The sequence below is a fragment of the Mastacembelus armatus genome, chromosome 7 (assembly GCF_900324485.2).
Source record: "Mastacembelus armatus chromosome 7, fMasArm1.2, whole genome shotgun sequence".
NCBI classification, from domain to species: domain Eukaryota; kingdom Metazoa; phylum Chordata; class Actinopteri; order Synbranchiformes; family Mastacembelidae; genus Mastacembelus; species Mastacembelus armatus.
Genome location: NC_046639.1, coordinates 10,136,962 through 10,156,571, shown reverse-complemented (window position 1 = coordinate 10,156,571; position 19,610 = coordinate 10,136,962).

Sequence of the window (19,610 nt, the reverse complement as noted above, 5' to 3'; positions counted from 1 at the left end):
GTGCAAAAGAACAACTGAGTGGCTTATTAGCCAATCAATAACCTAACATTACATCTTCTGATAACACTAAAATCACACACTGTGAGGGTAAAGACCCTGCCATGTTCATTTCAAACACAATGTCTATGTCACTTTGGCTCAACTCTGGACACTTGGCTGGTTTAATTTTTTCCCATGCAGGTTATACCATATGCAGGCCATAGAATCTGCCTGACCTTTTTGCTTTATCTCAGATTACATTATGCAGCCAAGAATCTTTTGAGATTTTTCTATTTTTATAGACATTTACATTTTAATAGCAATTTAAAACAAAGTATAAAATGCAGTAAAGTAAAAGAATGAACATGAGTGAGCATGTATACAAATTTAAAGGCAATTCTGATTAAAAAAAAAACAGGTGTAAAAACAAAATTAAAGCAATAAGCACAACATTAGAAGGTCAATTTATGGATAATTAACTTTAATAATCAGTTCACTGTTTAAGTCATGCTTTAATTAAAGAGATTTTTCTTGGTTTTATGCCATTTAAACAGATTACATTACATTTTAGTTTTGAGAGGAAGCAAATTTAAGTAATTTAGTTTTAGCTGTGATAAACTGTAATGGACATTTTCTCTTATTTACAGTAAACAGTTTACAGTTTAGAGTACAGTAAAACAAAATGCATAACAAATCATATATTAACTAAGAATGAAAACTGAAACTGAAAGTTCATTCTCATTTAAATGAGCTATAAACAGAAGTATAAACTGAAATAAAATGTGGTGTGCAAAGTTTAAAGGAACCCTACATCATACATGATACTGAACTTTTTTACCAGACTATAATGCCCCAGCATGTGTTATATAATGCCAAGCTGATAAGTGTGTGAGACAAAGACAAGCCAATATATTCAGATAAACAAATGCACTTTAAAGGCCTGGCTGAAGGTGAAAAAGAGGGGAGTGCTGTCTAGACGCTTTATTGCCCCCATAACAAACTATGCTTGAATAAGCTGTTTCTTCCACGTTCAAGCTAAACAACTCAAACTATGTGCAGCCGTAAAAGTGCAGTTGTGGGAACAAGAGGAATATCAGCTCTATGACCTATCTCTTCTGAAAATTAAAATATAACACCTTAAGTAAAGAGGAGACATCATAAAATGTTGATCTGAAATATGAAACACACTCAGCCTATGGAGACAGTGATTATTTGAAAGAATGGAAATCAATCATGTTACTCTGTAATTGTTCTATAAAAAGTATAAAATCCTATAGAGAGATGGATCCTTGTCTATTCTCTGCTTGTTGTTAATATGAAAAAGTTGAATGTTAGCTGCTGAGGTCTACTGTGATCATTTAGTGCTGGTCAGTGTCAGTAATGTCATTATTCAGAAAAAGAGAAATGACTGTTGAAGTGACATGTTGCAGCGAGCACACAGAGCAAACACAATACTGTGTCCCTGACCAGGTCATGTATCTGACAGTAGTGAATCTACATTGGTAGCACATGAAAGGCCACAAAAATGGCCAACAGGGCAGTTTAAAAGCAACCTGAGGACAGTTGCTCTCCACTGAATATTTGCTGTAACCTTTTTCTGAATCCCTATGGAGTTTACACAAGCAGAAGAGCTCACATGTGTCATTTGTCATTGTGTCATTTTAGCTTTACGATGACCCTGCAGCAGACAAACAATAACAGCCCAACACCTGCTGAGGAATTGTGAATTGAACGTGTTTTTTTTAGGACTCAGTAAAAGATGAAAGGCACAGACCAACTTGGGAAAGATGAATTATTTCACATCAGTTTGACAATCAGTGCCGTCGTCAAAATGTGACTAATTTTTTTAGGAAGTGTCTGCTTTAGTCATTCTTACATCCATTTCTATATCCGCTTATTCCTTAACCAGGGTCACAGGGATCTGCTGGAGCCTATCTGGAGCTCTCTTTCGGGTGGAAGGCAGGGGTAAACCCTGGACAGGTCACCAGTCCATCACAGGGCCACATATAGACACATGAAGACAAACTAGCACAATATATTTAGATTCACCAATTTAGAGTCACCAATCAACCTAACATGCATGTTTTTTAGACTGTGGGAGGAAACCAGAGTACCCGGAGTAAACCCACACAAGCATGGGGAGAACATGCAAACTCCAAACAGAAAGGCCGGGTTGTAAGAAGGTTTTTCCACTTGGCTGCCCGAATTCTTACATATGTATGGTAACACAATCAGAGAAGTAGATTTGCCTATGCTAAATCCTGACCAAAACTGGAAATTTCCTCTCCACTCAAACGTTCTTCTGCATTCAGTTCTGCAAAGAACTGGCCACTATGCAGAATTCAGTATTTCAATATTTGTTTCCACATTCGTATGTTGAAGGACTTTTTCATGGATCTAATTTGGGTTTACTTGCAAGACTTTGTAACATCACAAGTTCCTTGGAAAACAGTCATCATATGCATTTTACACAACTGTGTGGAAACATGAAACCTGTACACACTGAAAATTGACTTCTGGGTGTGTGCCAATGGTTCACCTTTTGAAATATAACATATTTGCATACTGGATTTTTCAGTGAGGGTGAAGGAATGCATTATTATTATTTACATTGTGTGGAAAAAACACATCACACAAATGATTATTTATAGTGGAGTGTGTTTCTGAAAATATTTATGAGCCTTCTGAAAACAGCTCATACTCAGCTTCAAATGGTTTATGATCAACCTTCTGAACCAAAATCCCCAGAAAAAGTGTAACTAGGCATAACCCTTCAACACTGATGATGACATTTCAGTACAGTCCTGAGCTCCTTGTCACACACCAGAAAGTGTTAGATTGTAAATAATTAACTGCGTACTGGAGAAACACAATAACATTTTTCTATGTAGGGACCTGAAAACACAGCCTGTTCATTTCTCACTATTTCGGATGCTCAACAGTGGGACACCACAGTCTTTCAACGGTTGACTAGTTTTTTGCTCACGGACATCCGTATTTCTTCTGAGTGTATTTCCTAGATCATGTTTTATTGTTTGATCCTCTGTTGATTTTCTTCATGAGCCCCTTAACACGTTTCCTCCCTTGTAGTCATAAATAACTTCATTAAACTCACACTAAAGGACAAACAGAAAAGTTTTTTTTTTCATGCAAGACTTAATTCTGTGGGAAAGGGTAGGTAGTCCTGAGGATAGGCAAGCACAAATGAAAACAGTGCAGGTGACCTTTTGTTGTTACTCGGACTGCGTAGGTCCTGTATTTTTTCCATTCATGCCAGTCATATCACAACATAAACTTTGCTTGTAGGCAATCAATGCTTCTTTCTCTGCGAGAACACTGTTTTCAGAATATACAGTAATTTTCCCTTCCACCCTTTGTTTTTGGTGATTGCACAATCATCTAAACATGGCATTATCTAGCAAATACAAGTGCAGAGGCTCATTGCAATTGCTATAGTGTCAGGCTGTTTTCATTATTGATCAGCAAACACCCTTTCAAATGCCCTTCTTTTTATGAACACATGTATTTAGTTCCTTTGTGTGGTAGCATCAGCCTAGAATAGAGAGTAAGGGCATTCGGGTGAAAGGTATTGGATTTTAGCCTGCTGTACCAATGTTGTTTTCTGTGCTGAATGATGCTCCTTTGAAATCCACTGCCAACACACATATACGTACTGGTCAACTGGCCACATAAATGTAAATATGTAGGTAGCTTATCTATAGACGATTTTCTATATTCAAACAACAAAAGGCTTAAACCAAAATGTGTTTGCTTATTGTGCCTTCACTTGGATGACTGTGCCAAATTCAATATTAAATTGTCATTGGAAAACAAGAATAACATTAGGAAAATATTGCATAGTGTAATGGAGAACAAAGTCAATACTACAGGCATACCAAATTATTTAATAAATTCACAAAATAAGGTGACTAATGTTAAAGAAATGGCATATGAGTTGAACAAATTTTTTATAAACATTGGTCCTAATCTTGCAAAAAATATTGGCATGCATGACAATCAGTCAGGGATGGTTTGGTGTGGGGAAAGTAAAATGATACAATCTATGTTCTTAGAAAAGGTGACTGAAAAAGAAATCAGATCTATTAAAAAATAGGATGTCAACTGAGAGTGATGGGATTGATATGATAAATGTGAAAAAAACCTAATGATTGTATCTGCAAACCTTTGTGCTATATATTTAACCTGTCTTTTACATCTGGTGTCTGTCCAAGCAGAATGAAAACTGCTATTTAAAACAGGAGACAAGCATAGTCTTATAAACTATAGACCCTCTACCTTGATTTCTCAATTTGCAGAAATTCTTGAAATTCTTTTTGTTTATAGACTAGAGTATTTTTATTAAAAGAAATAAAATTTTAAATGAATCAGATCCTGCCCTAGTGTGGTTTTGGGACCAATAGATCCACACAGCATTAGCCTTAATGAATATCACAGAAAATATCACCACAGCAATGGAAAACCAACAAAGTACAATAGGAGTATTTATGGATTTAAATAAGGCATTCGACACTATAGACCATAACACTCTTAATAAAAAATTACAGACATATGGCACAAGAGTGAGGGCTTTAAATTGGGTTAGTAGCTATTCAAAGAACAGGCAACAGTTTGTACAGTTTACTGGTAACACATTAGAAAAAGTAAAGATTGAATGTGGAATTCCACAAGGCTCTGTACTTGGACCTAAACTTTTTATACTGTATATCAATAATTTATGTGAAGTTTCAAAAATTAAAATGACAGTTTCTTCTATTGCTGATGACACTAATTTCTTCTTTTCATGAAACAAAAGAAGTAGGTATAGAAAAACAAATGGTCAAAATTAAAACTGGTTTGATAAAAATAAATTATCATTAAATGTAAACAAAACAAAATTCATGGGGTTTTCTAATTATATTAACATAAATAGTTGTCTTTAAATGGATTAAAAATTCGAAAGTGAGGTTTTTGGGTGTGGTACTGGATGAAAATATAAATTGGGAAACACATGATAATTACAGAAAAAAAATTGTAAAAACTTCTCAGTTTTAAACAATACTTTATTTCATAAATAACAAGGCCATGAGAGCACATTATTGCACACTTATAATGCCACACTTCACTTATTGCTCGGAAGTATGGGGAAATACATACACTAATACCATAAATCCATTGATCACATTACACATTACAAAAGCAATAAGAATTATCTACAATATCCATCCAAGAGAACACACAAACCAATTGTGTGAAATTACAGACCTACTTTTGTTTATAAAAGGTACTGTGATTTTGCTTAATGTTTAGTTTGGAGGAAGGGGCAGCATCTATAAGATTTATCTTCTTACTGCTCCTTTTTGACCATGGAATGTATGGCTGTAAATTTATGTACATGAAATGTAAAATATTGTTATGGATTGATCATGATCGGAAAAATAAATAAATAAATACATTTTAAAAAGCCTTAAATTGAGTTTAATACATGAGCCTGATATTGTGACATCACAACACACAAAAGCAAACTAACATATTGTGGAAACTTGAACCCTCACAGCACCCATTCACTAGGAATTGACCTTTCAGTGAAACAGAAAATATTTTGTGCTTGGCAGTTGAACTTTTAACAAAACTATTTGCATTTCCATAGATTGTGGGTTTTATAATGAAAAAGTAATGTTAACTCTTTTTCAGACATGATTTTTTTGCAACAAAATTAAAAATGAAATAGCAGAACCATGTGCATTTTGAGAGTTCAACTGCAAAGAGTTGTAACACCTGGATGAAACTGGAAGTATAAATGACACTCTCTTTAAACTACATCTGTGTAGATAACAAGATGACTGCTTATTTGTCTCACACCATTTTCTAAAAAGGTTGGGGGTTGGAGCTAGAGGAAATGATGTGCCACAGCATTTCACAGACAGCTTCAATTAGGGTTATGAAGATTAGATTTGGAAAATATATTTTTTTTGCCAAGATCACTGCTGTTTGTTGTTTCTTATTTCTTTAACAATGTCGAACTGATGTTGACAAAAGACAGACAATGTGATTTATTTAGGTCTCTGTTTATAGAGATGGTAACAGTCTAATATCCTGCTCAGCCCTGAGTGTGTGTCTCTGGTGCAGTGGCTAGCGGGTGAGGGGAGAGATCAGTGGCCCACACATGGCTGTAATTTAATGGAGAATTGCCGGGTGGTTCCTGTGCAGAGGTAAACACAGCAATAGTCAGGCTATTGTTATTGCATGACTATGACAACTGCCTCCATCAATAAACAATAGAGTGTTGGGTGCAGGGAGAGACTCACCGTATGAAGAGAACCCCACTGTGCCCACTTCTCACTCTCACTTCTAATCAGCCACACAGTGAAGAAGTGTATGATGAGTCTGAGCAATAACACACCCGGAGAGCTGAAGTCACACACCGGAGAGAAAGGAAAGCACAACAACGGATATATCACCCAGGAACCCTGATATTTTAACTCTCATTCATTTACACATTTACACATTTATCACAAAGCACTGTAGTCTTGAGGACGAAGAGGTCAAACATGAAGAGTTTGAGACACAATAAACAAAGAGATAGGGAGAGCTCAGCAGTCACCATCAAGCTGTGAGTCAACAGGGGGGCAATCCTTCAAATCTGAGCTGCAATCTGGGCCAGGGTCATAAACATTTACAGGGTGGGAAGTGCTGAACAGAGAGGCTGCAGGATATCAGCCCTCTCTTCTAATTAGCTCATGAGAATGCACCTCTTATACCATAGCAATAACTACCAAATCCTATTTTTGTGATTGTAATTTGTTAGCATTTGTTAAAGGGCAAAAAAATGAGCTTATACAGCAGTACAATAAAAAAAAAAAGTGAAAATGCATTAAAGTACAAACATGAATTCAGGTTTTTTTTAAGGATCCCTTTTATCAGATTGGAATTTTACAATACAGAAGAGGAATAAACAATCTAATTAATGGGCATATTGGCCTCAGAAAACATGGACTTAAAGTGACAAGACTCTTACGTAAATTATATTTTAAAACTTTATTTCAGCAGCATCCAAGTCAAATATGTCAACTTTTTAAATTTGTGAATTTCTTGATTCTTTTTGTTTGTTTTTTAAGGAAAATGTTACCAAGTCTGTTTATAGTCCAGCAGGACACGTTATACTCATTCACACTGATGGCTTAAGTTTTGTGGAAAGTGCAGCCAGATGGCAGTGACTGGAGAAAAGCATGGCACTGATGAAACATTGATGATTGTAACACACCCATGTTAACATGATCTCATGCTGATACACCCACACACAGCTTCTGTAACTGCAACAAAACAATATATGTTATTCAGGTGTGTATTTTTTGTGTATGTATACACAAACACTTAAAATATTGTTTCCCTGATTTAAGCAGTTACAAAGTTTACAGGCAACATATGAATAGAATAATAACTGAAAAATATTTAATGTATTTTTAAAGGATTGATTTAGCAGAAGCTAAAGGCTCTCAAAAGTGGCCTTGAGTGATAAAGGGGCCAAAGTTCCCTGAATACAAAAGAAACATGGCACATAGAGCACTTGACAATGAATGTGGTCGTTCTTGTGGGGCACAAAGACTATAAGACACCTGGTGGGTTTTCAGGCTCTTCAGTGTAGGTTTACAGCTGCCATTGACAAAGACAGCTGTGGACGTCAGAGGTATTGACTGCCTTCTGTGACCACTGAAAGAAACTCTTAATCCCCTCAGCCTCTGCCTACTGTATTCACCAATACACAGGCACTTCAAATTTGTCCAGGTTTCCCCTGTAAGATGAGTGAAAAAATATTCCTATTAGGGTGTGTGCTAAAAATTAATCTGATTCTTTGGCTCCATATGCTGTGATCCAAAAAAAAAAAATTGTGATATTTTAAAAAATGACACATTGTAGTTATTGCTCCTTTTTGTCAATAAAGTTCAAAGAATCAGAGCTCATATTACCATGAGCTCCATGCAAGGGACACGGTTAAGAGTTTATTATGATTGTTATAACAACCACAAAAATGGCTTCTCTGCTGAACAATAGTCAGACGGGGCTTAGGAAGTCTCGTGGTAACCCCCTCCTCACCCACATCTGCTGCTGCTACGTTCAGACTTATAGGATGTTCTGCCAATTATTTTCTGTCTTGCTTCCCCCTTTCAAAACTGACAGCCTGAGAGAATGAGAATGAAATTAGGAATTCTGCCAACATCTGTCCAGGAGCTTTGATGCAGTAAGCTCTGGTAGCACAGTTTTTAGGGGAATTCAAAGAATGAAAAAGAGCTATATGAGGGACTGTGGAGGTTACTCAACTCCATGGAGTTAAACATGTGTGACAAAAGCTCTTATGAGCTGTTCAGGGTGAAATGGCAAACAATCCCAGAGGAAGAACCAGAAACATCCAGCTGGATAGGCTGTAAACAATAACTGTGCATAGCAACCGGGAAGGTATGCAGAAGTATGCTTTGAGGACTTTCTTTTTTTTTGTTTGAAACACTTTTATTAAGCTTTTATTGGTAAAATATAAGGTGTCAAGTTCAGGACATGTTAAGTTAATTGAAATAATTAATTCAAAAGATGGAAACAACAGAGCAACCTGACTGAAAAATGAGCAACAGTCTGTATCAGTGTGTATCTGTATGTGAGCGAGAGAACATGGATTTTTTATGGGAGGCACAACTGTAAATCACAAGCTATTCAAAAAGAAGAAAACCCTATAGTGGCTTTGTCCTTGAATTCCTCATGGGCAGCAGCCAGGGTGGAATTGGATCAAAGCCACCTGCCTGTATGCGAAGCCATTGAGCACACTGAATGAAGCAGAGTTGCTTTCCTACATGATGGAGAAAGGATTTAAGCTTTAGTTGAAAAGGAGTGTGCCTAATATATTCACAATATATATTCATACTGGCATTGTGGCAGTATTTTTCCTCAACTTCAATTAATGTCCCTGAAATTTGTAGGAAAAATCACAAAAAACTCAGTAATCACTAGTTGATTGTCACTGAGAACTCTATCAAGCAGTTTAAAAGAGGATTTATGGAAGTCGCTCCAAAACTAGTCTTAAAGGAAAAAAAAGCTCACAAATAACAACCTTTACCATGATGGCCAAACATGCATGTCAAGTCCCCTCTTGATCAAAAATGTTTTTCCTCTGAGGTATGCATTCACTTGGCATTGTACACACGGTTGAACCTGTGTTTTCCCAAGACACAGTGACACAGATGCATTTACAGACAAGAAAAAAATGGGAAAAGAAAGACTTCTCTTCAAGGAGTGTATCCAAACCTCTACATCCATATTGATTAAACAAATTTGCCACAAATCATTTTACAAATGCCCAGTCGGGGGCTATAGAGTTTGGTGGAAATACCCCTATTCATGCTTTGTCCTCCCCCGTAGGGCTGAAGCCTCGACTCTTGGCTCGTTTAAGTGTGTTGACAGCCTCTGATCCCCCGGTCATCTGCAGGGTGGGCTGGCCAATGCTGCAGGGTATTTGCCTTCTTATCTTTAGGAGATTTAACAGTGAAACTAAAAATTCGAGTTGAAGGGTCGCTTTTATAATTCTGGTGCTAGCTCATCTGCAAGAAACAAATCAAACTGTGAAGGTACACACAACATCTTTATGATAAACAGTCTGTTTGTGTGGAGGTAAGAGGATCTTGCATTTCACAAAAATATCAGTTCATCTAATGAGTGACTTTGTGTGTAGCACCTAGCATATGCTTGATGGGCTTCTTGTATGACTCACACAAATATGGGTAAGCATTAGCTCCACCTCCCCCTCTATGCAACTCTTTGTGAATGAAAATGGGTGGAGACAGCTGGAATACGTGTGTGGCTGAATATTTTTGAAAGTGGGCACGTGTGTGCATGTGTGCATACATGTGCTGCGTGTTTACCCCGCTGGGAAAAATAAACAAACAGTTTGTACTGACCTTAGCAGATGTACACACAACAACAGGACCTACTAATTGAAGGATTTTTAAATCATTGCTTTCTATAGTTTCTGTATTCGCATGCATTTAAGTTAAGAGTACTGTGAATAAGCTTTATTTACTGTGGTTGCTGTTTAATTTCAGTACCAAATTTGAGCTGATTGCAACATTGCTTTAAAATGACAGTATGCAGTCAGTTGATAGTGATTCATGCAACCTAAAGATACATTAAAAATAATAATAAAATAATAGATACTGTAAAATCAATGCTTCCTACAATGAAAATCTAACCAATGTTTTAGTATCATATCTACTCACTGTTGACTAATGATAAAGTAAACTGCAGCAGTCACTACTGTGGCTGTTTTGGAGTAAAGGGTCTGTCCCTCCCCTTTTTCTAACCTCAAACACATGGTCAACTCCTATTATTTTAACTGCTTCCAGTGACTTCAGATCTCGCTTGACCTCTGAGTGCAATCAAGAGAAAGAATGGCCACATTAAAACAACCAGGCTGGCGACAGCTTAAGCTGGCCCTGTTATAAAGTGCTAATATCATTATAAAAGCTACAAATGTTAACAAATGATCAGTGTCTCTTTTTTCTACCTGGGAATAGTTACAAATTTCAAAACAAATGTCATTTTCAGCACTGAATGTACAAAAGGATTCAATAGTTCCATCTTATACCTGTGTGTTGATGATGACATTTGTGCCACAGTGACTTTAAAACTTTTGTTTCCCCTTTACACTCATGTGGAATACATGCCTGGAAATTATCGCTCTCCTTCATACAGTAGTCAAAAGATGTATGATAAGTGGGCTCAGAGGGAGCAGCACACTTGGTTTCTGAGGAGAACAGCAAACAGGTAATGCTTACAGCAGCTGTGTGACTATTCATGTGTGTATAGGAAGGCCCCTACTTCCTGGTGAGTGGGGTTTTCACTGGGCCATCTGCACTGATATAGTCTCATTTTTATTATTCACAAGGGCAGACTCATGCAAATACACATACAAACGTGCTCTGGGTTATATGCATATCAGCGGTCATATCAAATATCTACTAGAATCTTGACTCGTGACAATGCTTTCCCCAGAAACCTAATCCAACAAAACAGCCCAATGCTCTTAAAGACGCCACATGAGTGATGTGAGAAGAGCCAGTGATCAGTATGCACAACTCTTCCCTTTTTCCAAACACACAAATCCCACTGATTTGCAATCTCTGGCGACTGTCACATCAGTTTCACTCATTTATAAAATTGCTTTGTATATTGGTTTTACATTACTTAAAAATGGGGGGATTTGCCTGAAAATATCAGAGCAGCAGCCTTTTCCAACAACAGGTCACTGATTTCATTCTACTGTCTGATTGTCACTATTGACAAGCTGCTGCTTTTGAGTTGCAAAGACATAAAATCAATACCTTTTTGCTTGTTTGCTGCTGCTGTCAGGGTTGTGTGGGGATGGAGGACTGAGTCAATAGTAAGTTGCTGATAATCGAGCCACAAAGAAACATTTCTTTGAGGATAGCCCGGTAAGCCAAACCGCTGTGCAAGATATCTTGTAACTATATCACACTGTAAAACCTATGTTGTGAGCTTGAATATAGTTGCTGTTTAAGGAAAAAGCATTTATATATCATGTAATAATGATTAGCCTACTCTTCAGATGTTAGGACTGTTGTGCAGGCTGGCTCCCACATGCACACCCCTCTGGGTGTCCAGTTCTTTCTAGACCCATCTAGTCGGAAGTTACAGGGCTTCATCCTCCACACAATAAGATAAATATACTACTCTGCTCCAGCCTGCAGATTTTTCTCATAAAAACCCTTTGATAGTTTAGCCATCTGGCCAATGCCAAAAAAGTCCTCATAAAAGAGGCCCAAATAAGGTCAGGGATCACTCCCTCCCTAGGTCAGGGGCCCTGGAAGGTTGTTATAGTGGACTTTACTAAAGTTGTCAGCTCAGATCTCCTTGACAAATTAAAGCACATTCTTCTCTTTTTAACAAGTATTCTATTACAGTCAGACTTCTCTAAAGGAAATGTTGCTTATACTTAGGGACTTTGTGGCAAGGACAGGGGGGACAAAAGAGAGGCATGTTGCACAGCTATAGATTATGAAGTCACCTTAATGGTACTGTATCCTGGGAAAACAATTTTTTTATTTATCATAGTGATTTGTTTTAACAAAATGCCATCAAATAAGTGAGAATATATACTCACCTGACAGTTTAGGTACACCTAGCTTTTCTTTAATAACTCCTTTTTCATGGATGTGACAATGTTCAGTTCTTGTTCACACTGTTTCAAAGAGGTGTTGATTCAACTGTATGATCTGCAAGTTTGTGGATTTTCAGCAATATTCACTTGTTTAACTTTTTTTTTCCTTTTCAGTGGAACTCCCTTATCCATATGTGGATGAGTATGTGGCCTTTAGTCAACACATAGTACATTAAAGGTGCACTAACAGCCTGTCATTAAGCCTGTTAATGACAGGCTGTCATCCTGTGTTTCTGTCCAAATGTCCAGAGGATGAAAGGCTTGGGTTAAACGTATCACACAGACATATTTAACTAGCTGCTGTCTGCGTCAGCACATAGAATCTGTCGACTAACATGATACAGGCACCATGAATTTTGCCATGGGATGCAGATTACAGACATTTTTAAAAATTGTAATTCTTAAATTTTTGTCCCAATGTTGGAATTAAGATATAGTGTGAGATTTTTGGAAAAATGCCAATTTGCAATCTTGTTGATAGACAAGAAGATCAATGGCAAGCTCATGCCCATTTAGTAAATATGAGGCTATAGCAGGTTAGTTTAGCTGAGCACAAAGACTGGATATAGGGGAAAATAGATAGCCTGCCACTATACAACCATAATGATTTAATATGGCCAAAAATAAAAGTGTAAATTGAATGAACAAGCTGTGGTTTTGTAGTGGCTGAGCTGTCAAATTCCCTGGCCATCTTGAAATGCAATCAAAACAAAAGTTCTACTTTTGATTTTTACCATTAGTTATTTGTATGGATTAATCAAACAAGTTGTCATATGTTAATAAGTAGATACTTGTAGATGGATTTTGTGTACACAGTACATGGTAGTTATTTTCTACTGTGTCTAGTCTTCGTGCTAAGATAAGCTTACCAGCTTCTGGGCTTCGGATTCATATTTAGCATAAGTATGTGTGAGTGGCATTGATCTTCTCATGAACTACTGGAAAGAAAGTGAATAAAAATATCCCCAGTCCCTTAACTATTGTATGAAGGTGAGTCTTCTAAAAAATATCACACTTAAGGTGGGGGAACAGAAGTTAAATGATGCCACATCCGTCTTTGTACCCTATGACTTCCACACACATAATAATGTGTTTGGTTCCACCCTGAACGCTTTTAAAAACCCATTTGAAACAGTCAAATAAATGCGGCGCATATGACAGCCCCTTTGTAACTGTGGGAAGGACTGCACAAAGGCAAGTGTTTTCCACCACACAGCCACTTGCCTGGAAATTTGTCTTGTACTCATTGTCTTAGTCTTTGAAAGAAGTGTTAAAGCAGTCTCACTATGCTCCAGTCCACCCTGAGAAAGGTGCTATTGGATGATACATAGGCAGAAATGTCCAGTTTCAGGAGAAATGGTGGGAGAATTGGTAGGAGATAATGGGAACCATTAAACACTGCTGAAGAAGTAGCCTTGCAGGATGTTTTAGAGCAGTACTGCACAGGCTCCAGGTGGGCTTTGGGAAAACGAGAAACAAGGCACTAAAATCATGTGTGTGCGTATAATAAGTCTAAGGGATTATTTCCTCTTGAAGAATGGTGCATTATCAGCATTAGGAGCTAAAGATATGCAGATCTTAAACTAAAACTACATAGAATTCAGTAACAAGGTTTTAATGCTAATGAAATGTAGTGATCTAACAATGAAAACAATACAGAAAGTCCCCGTTTTGATCATTGTCAAAAAGCCAATATGCTTTCTTTTGTTTCATGTTCAATGAACTGATGATGAAAGGTGAAGGGGAGGGATTGGGGGCACTTCAAATTCCATGCAGACAAGAATGCAACGTCTCCAGTTTCTCATAATCAGCATGACTATGAAAGGCAAAAACAAACAAACACTTATTTCTCACTGAACTTTTTGCCTGAGGCACCTGGTATAACTGGTAGGGACTTCATCACAGCACACCGTTATTAATCTTCTAATTGTAGGCTTCTCTATTCAAATGTCCAACAGCTGTACTTTTCCTCATTAGGCCTGTTTATTGTGGCAGGAAACTGCCCTACAGCAGTACAGCAGCATAAGGGTTAAATAATCAAATCTTAATAACACAATTTTGTTCCAACAGCTTGGAAAGAGCTCCTGAAAAGCATTTTATATAACTTGCATTACTGTTTATCTACACATTTACCATTTACCTTTACTTTACCTTAAAAACCCTATAACCTATAATGTTGATTTGTGAATGCATACAGCAAGAGAAAGTTATGGTCTGGAGTACATTTACTCAGGAATTTCAAATAAGAACAAGTTTAACGTACTTGAGTAATTACGCTCTCCTCTAAAGTTTGACTTTACTACATTTCAAATACCAATACTGCACTTTTCACTAAACTATATTTAGCTGTAGTAATTGATAACTTCGCATATTAAGATTTCACACAGAAGAGTACATAAAGTACAGAATCAGAAGCGTTTTCATTGAAAGGTATGTTTTCATATACAAGGAATTTGATTCAGGTGAAGTAGTTAAAATATGCTACATGTAAAAAAATATAGAAAAAAATGCTTGCACATTAATAATGATTATGTAATAATGTAATACATATACTAATATAGCCTCCTGGTATGGCCAGCCTGCATAATGAGTACTTTTAGTAGAATCAGGTAATATTCAAATATATGCACTATAACTTGAAAATGGAATACATGACTTGTAATTAAATTATTTTCTGGTACAAAAGTAAAGATCCTGAGCATCTGTGTTATCTATATTTTTCCCCACTGTGCATGCAGCTCATAATGTCTTTGTGAGCATGTTTTGATGTTTTGTTGTTTTTCTTTTGCACACCTCTAGTTTTTTGTGTGCAATAAGAGGATGTTACATGCCTTCAGTTCCCATCACACAGCTTGAATTCCATGTGTTGTTGAAAAGGAATGCATCATCATGGAATAACTGCCCTTATTCCTCTTTGGCCACTTAGTTGAAAAGGGATTCAGATGGTTCAGGATCACTCTCTCTCCCCCTCTCTCTCCCTCTGTCCCTCCATCACCCCTCCTCCCATGGGGCAGGGACAGGAGGAGATCACAAGGGGGATGGGTGTATTTGACTTGGGAGAATTGAATTTGGGAGGGTGTGAGAGCATTTACACAAAGGGCCAAAGTAAGTTTTGTGTCTCCATTTTTATTCAGAGTTTTTGTTTTGCTCCAAATTCCAGGTGTTTCTCCAGCTGCTAAGGCTTTGACTAGCATTCCACAGAGATTCCTTGAACTAACTTCCCAATAGAATAATAACCTGCACAACAGAAATGGATACTGGATTATAGTGGCATTTTAGAGGTCACATGATCCTCCTGGCTTGCATAATGAACTTTTTGTCACCTCTTTTTTGTCAGGGTTGCCTGGCTGTTGGGAGGTCCATGCTACATATTTGCTACTGGAACAAGCAATTTCATGTTTCTGTAGCTTACTTAACCCTACGCATGTATGTTTACAGACACACACATACATCACCCACACACACACATACACACACACACACACTGCTTTAGTGAATCATGGACCAGCAAGCTTAACAGGTTTAAGAGTTTTGCAATAGTATTGCCAGTGACATTTGAGGTAAATGTACTTTTGGGACTTATTATCTGGTTGTGTGTTTTGCAGCAGTTTTAATTAAATTAATATGAAATATGCTAATATTCTAACATATTTTCTGTGATGAACACTACAAATTAAGGACTTTCCAAAGTTATATATGAACATACAGATAGGTATGCCTAGCACACTAGCTCAGTCTTCATTTGACTCATTCATTCATATTGAATACTGGATCTGTCACTTTTATCCAATTTATTACAATTTATGCCTGTTTCAAAAGTGTCTGTCACCTCCAAGCCCATAGTATCATGCTCCTGTGATTTTTGTCAGTCCTATTCAGTCACTCTTCTTTTTGTAGCCCCAGCCCCCACCGTGGAGCTAATTAAAGCAATTTCAAGGACAAAGAAGGGTAGCCTATTGTACCATACAACCAGCAGTGCAACAGATATGGTGCCAGAGGGGCACAGTTGTCAAGGATTAGCACCCCATCCCAGGCACAGATGGATATATCAGCTTCCCACCACCAGTGATGAGTGTCTAAATGCAACAACTGGCTTAAACAAGCTTGTAGTAGGAATGTAAATGTAGCTGAATATATGAATTTAGATGATAAGACATCCAGATCATTACAGCAGGATGACAAGGGAGAGCAGTCAGTTAATGATTTGCTTCTTACTCTGCATATGTCTGAAAGCATATGTTGCATGTATATATATATATATATATATATAAAAACATATATAAAGCATTGTTCTCTGTGTTCTCTTTTTTCAGTCATAATTCGGTGATGATCAATCAAAATTAAAAATAATATTTGTCTTTTGCATCATTTTCTGATGAAAAAAACCTCCCCACACCCAGGTCTTTTTTTCACATTCCTGAGCTGTGTAGAGCCCACCCCCTTCCTAAAACAGAGAAATCTGCTGGTGACAAAACTTCAAACCAACTTCCTCCCCTTCCTTTCAACTCAAGTAATGACCCAATGAACTGGCTTCTCTCTGGCCTGACTCACATCCTCCATGCCACAATATTTATGCTGCCTATTCAGAAGCTACGCTCCTCAAATTGCTGAGTAATTCGCACAACAAGCACCATTCATCTCATTACATCCTGACTAATAGTCTGAAAAGTCTGGGATAATGTAATATTAGAAACAAATGACTAACTAGAGAGCCACTGCAGCAATGCCACTTTCAGTGTACAAATTATTGTCAATTGCAGTGTTAAATTTGTTCTTCCCCTTCTAATGCCAGAATTACTTGACTGGTCCAAATTAACACACTAAACTGGGTGGAGATCTCACAGACTGAGGTGTTGACAGCGACCATCTCATCCATGCTTTTAAGGTATTGTTGTTATCTTTGTGGCCAGGCCGTACTTATCTCACAGAAGGAACTGTATGTGAGCAGAAACAATAGGCTTGATTGAGTGCATTCCCTAAAAGGTGTTGGGTTACATAGACCCGGTCTATTTAATAGATGATATCTGTCTGGAGCGACTTTACTATGTGATCTTTATCACTCAGCTTTTTGAGAAATGCTGCATCATTCATAGACAAATTAATTATCTGCCATGAGGTTGCGATAACAGGAAATATCCTGAGGGTGAGTGTTATGGGTCAACCTCAAACCAGGGTAATATTAGGGAAGAGTTTCAAATGATATATTTTAAAATTGGTCATAGATTTGTTGCTACTCTAATGTATTATTTTTAAGCATAAAATGGTATAAACTCTAACATTTGAACCCAACAAACAATCAAACTAGCATCCCCAATGAAAAAAAATTCATTTTCATTTAAAGAAAATAAATCTCTTCCATAAGTGATTGGTATATCCATACATATGCCCACATACCCCCTACTTGGTTTGAAAAAAAAAAGCCCAATAACACTATTTGCCTGACAAAGAAAATGGTAATCCATGAGCCAGTATGAGTGCATGGGTGGGATGCATATGTAATGACCCAAGAATGACTCTAAGAACTCTTCTGAGGAATTTTCACACCAATAAACTCCAGGAGATCCAGACTAAAACTTTGCAACAACACACATTCATACAGTGCTAATCCCTGTGTGGTGCAACTGAAAAAAACGTTTTGCATTGAAAAACATCCACTTAATAAATCCTACTTCCTCTCTTTAAGTCACAGATTAAAATATAAATTTTTAACTATGATCACGAACTGCAACCCATTCATAAAACTGGGATATACATGCTGATTGTGTGAGTCACTCACACAGTTTGTACTTACAGATATCAGTAACAGTATGACACATTATCAGACCACCAGCAGATTCATAGGTGGGGGTGGAATCACGTATGCTAATAAAGCAGATGTCCACAGTTCTCAACACATTCCGGCAGCCTATAAAAACAAAGCGTCTTTCTTCCCTAAGGAGCTGAGCCCCATCTCTGACTGTCTCCAACAGTCACAAAGCTTCATATAAACATCTAGTGTTATAACCTGATGAGCCCAGTAATGCTCTGTCCCTCCCTGACAATGGCTCAAAAACAACCACAGCAATTTGATCCTGTCAGAGTACAGCTCTTCTCATTGCGGGAGCACTCTATGTTTGGTAAAGGTGTGGGTCCTTGTCTGAAAACTTTCCATGACACTGAAAGTTTCAGGGTACATTTCTGTGTCTGCTGTCCACTGTGTCCAACTCCCACTGAATTCATCAGCCATTGTTTTCTCTGCACAGGCATTTATGATGTCACTGCAAACATAAGCTTTGTCCTCAGATGAAGGATCAGCCAGGGTCTGTGCCCTTATGGGGTCAAACAAACAGCAAATATGGACAGGCGATGAATTAGATCAAGCAGCTGGGTGGACATTATAGTGGTAAGAAGGGAGATTTAATTTAAGATAAAAGAGAATAGACAACATCAGGAATGGAGGCACAGTTTCTCTTTTAATTATATCAATAATAAATAGAAGTGACTCATTTTACGATTACATTAGTTATGCTAATAGCACTATTTGAAAAAAGCACAGTTTTAACCTTATCTTTTCTCTCTGCTGCCTTCATATCCCTTCTCCACCCCTCCATTCCTGAAAAAAAACCCCACCATATCAAACTAAAAAAGGAACATTTCCTGGGTGTACTGAATCATCACTAATAAAAAGGAAATACAGGCAAAATACACTGAAAGTAACTGAGGATGCTCTGATGAAAGGAAATCACAGCAAAAAATCAGGTATTTGCATGAGAGAAAAAAGATTTTAATAGTACATAGTTTATGAATTGAAATAAACAGGCATTATAAAAAAATGTTTTTCAAACACAATAATAACTTAGACTGCTTTTCAATTTTTTTCATTTCCTCTCTAGATTTGATTTTCACATTGCATCAACAATGAATTTGGCAGCAGCACTATATGTGTTTATCAAGCACTTTGAAAGCAAGCAATGCAAATATAGACAAGCATATATACATACGTTAGTGCACGTGCATACACACACATACACACACACACGCAGAACAATGGCTTGTATGTGTAAAGATCCAATTTCCATCATGTTTGTTTTCTTAGGATAAGGCATGTGTGAACAAAGAAAATATTTTGCTGGCTCATAGCCATCTGTTGAAACTTGTGGAATTTCAAACTTTTGTATATGGCTTTGTTTGGTTATGCAACAAGTTAAATTGATTGATTTAAAAGATACTTACAGTTATTAAGTATATCCAGATCCTAAATACCCATGTGATCATGCATAACCTAATTATCTGCATTGTTATAATCAGCTCTATTATTTCAGTTCTTTGTAAACATAACATAACTGACTAAATGCCTAAGAACAAACTATCACTCTAGAATGACAGGCTGGCAATGAACCATACAAAACTGACTGTCCTGCTCTGCAAATTGTGA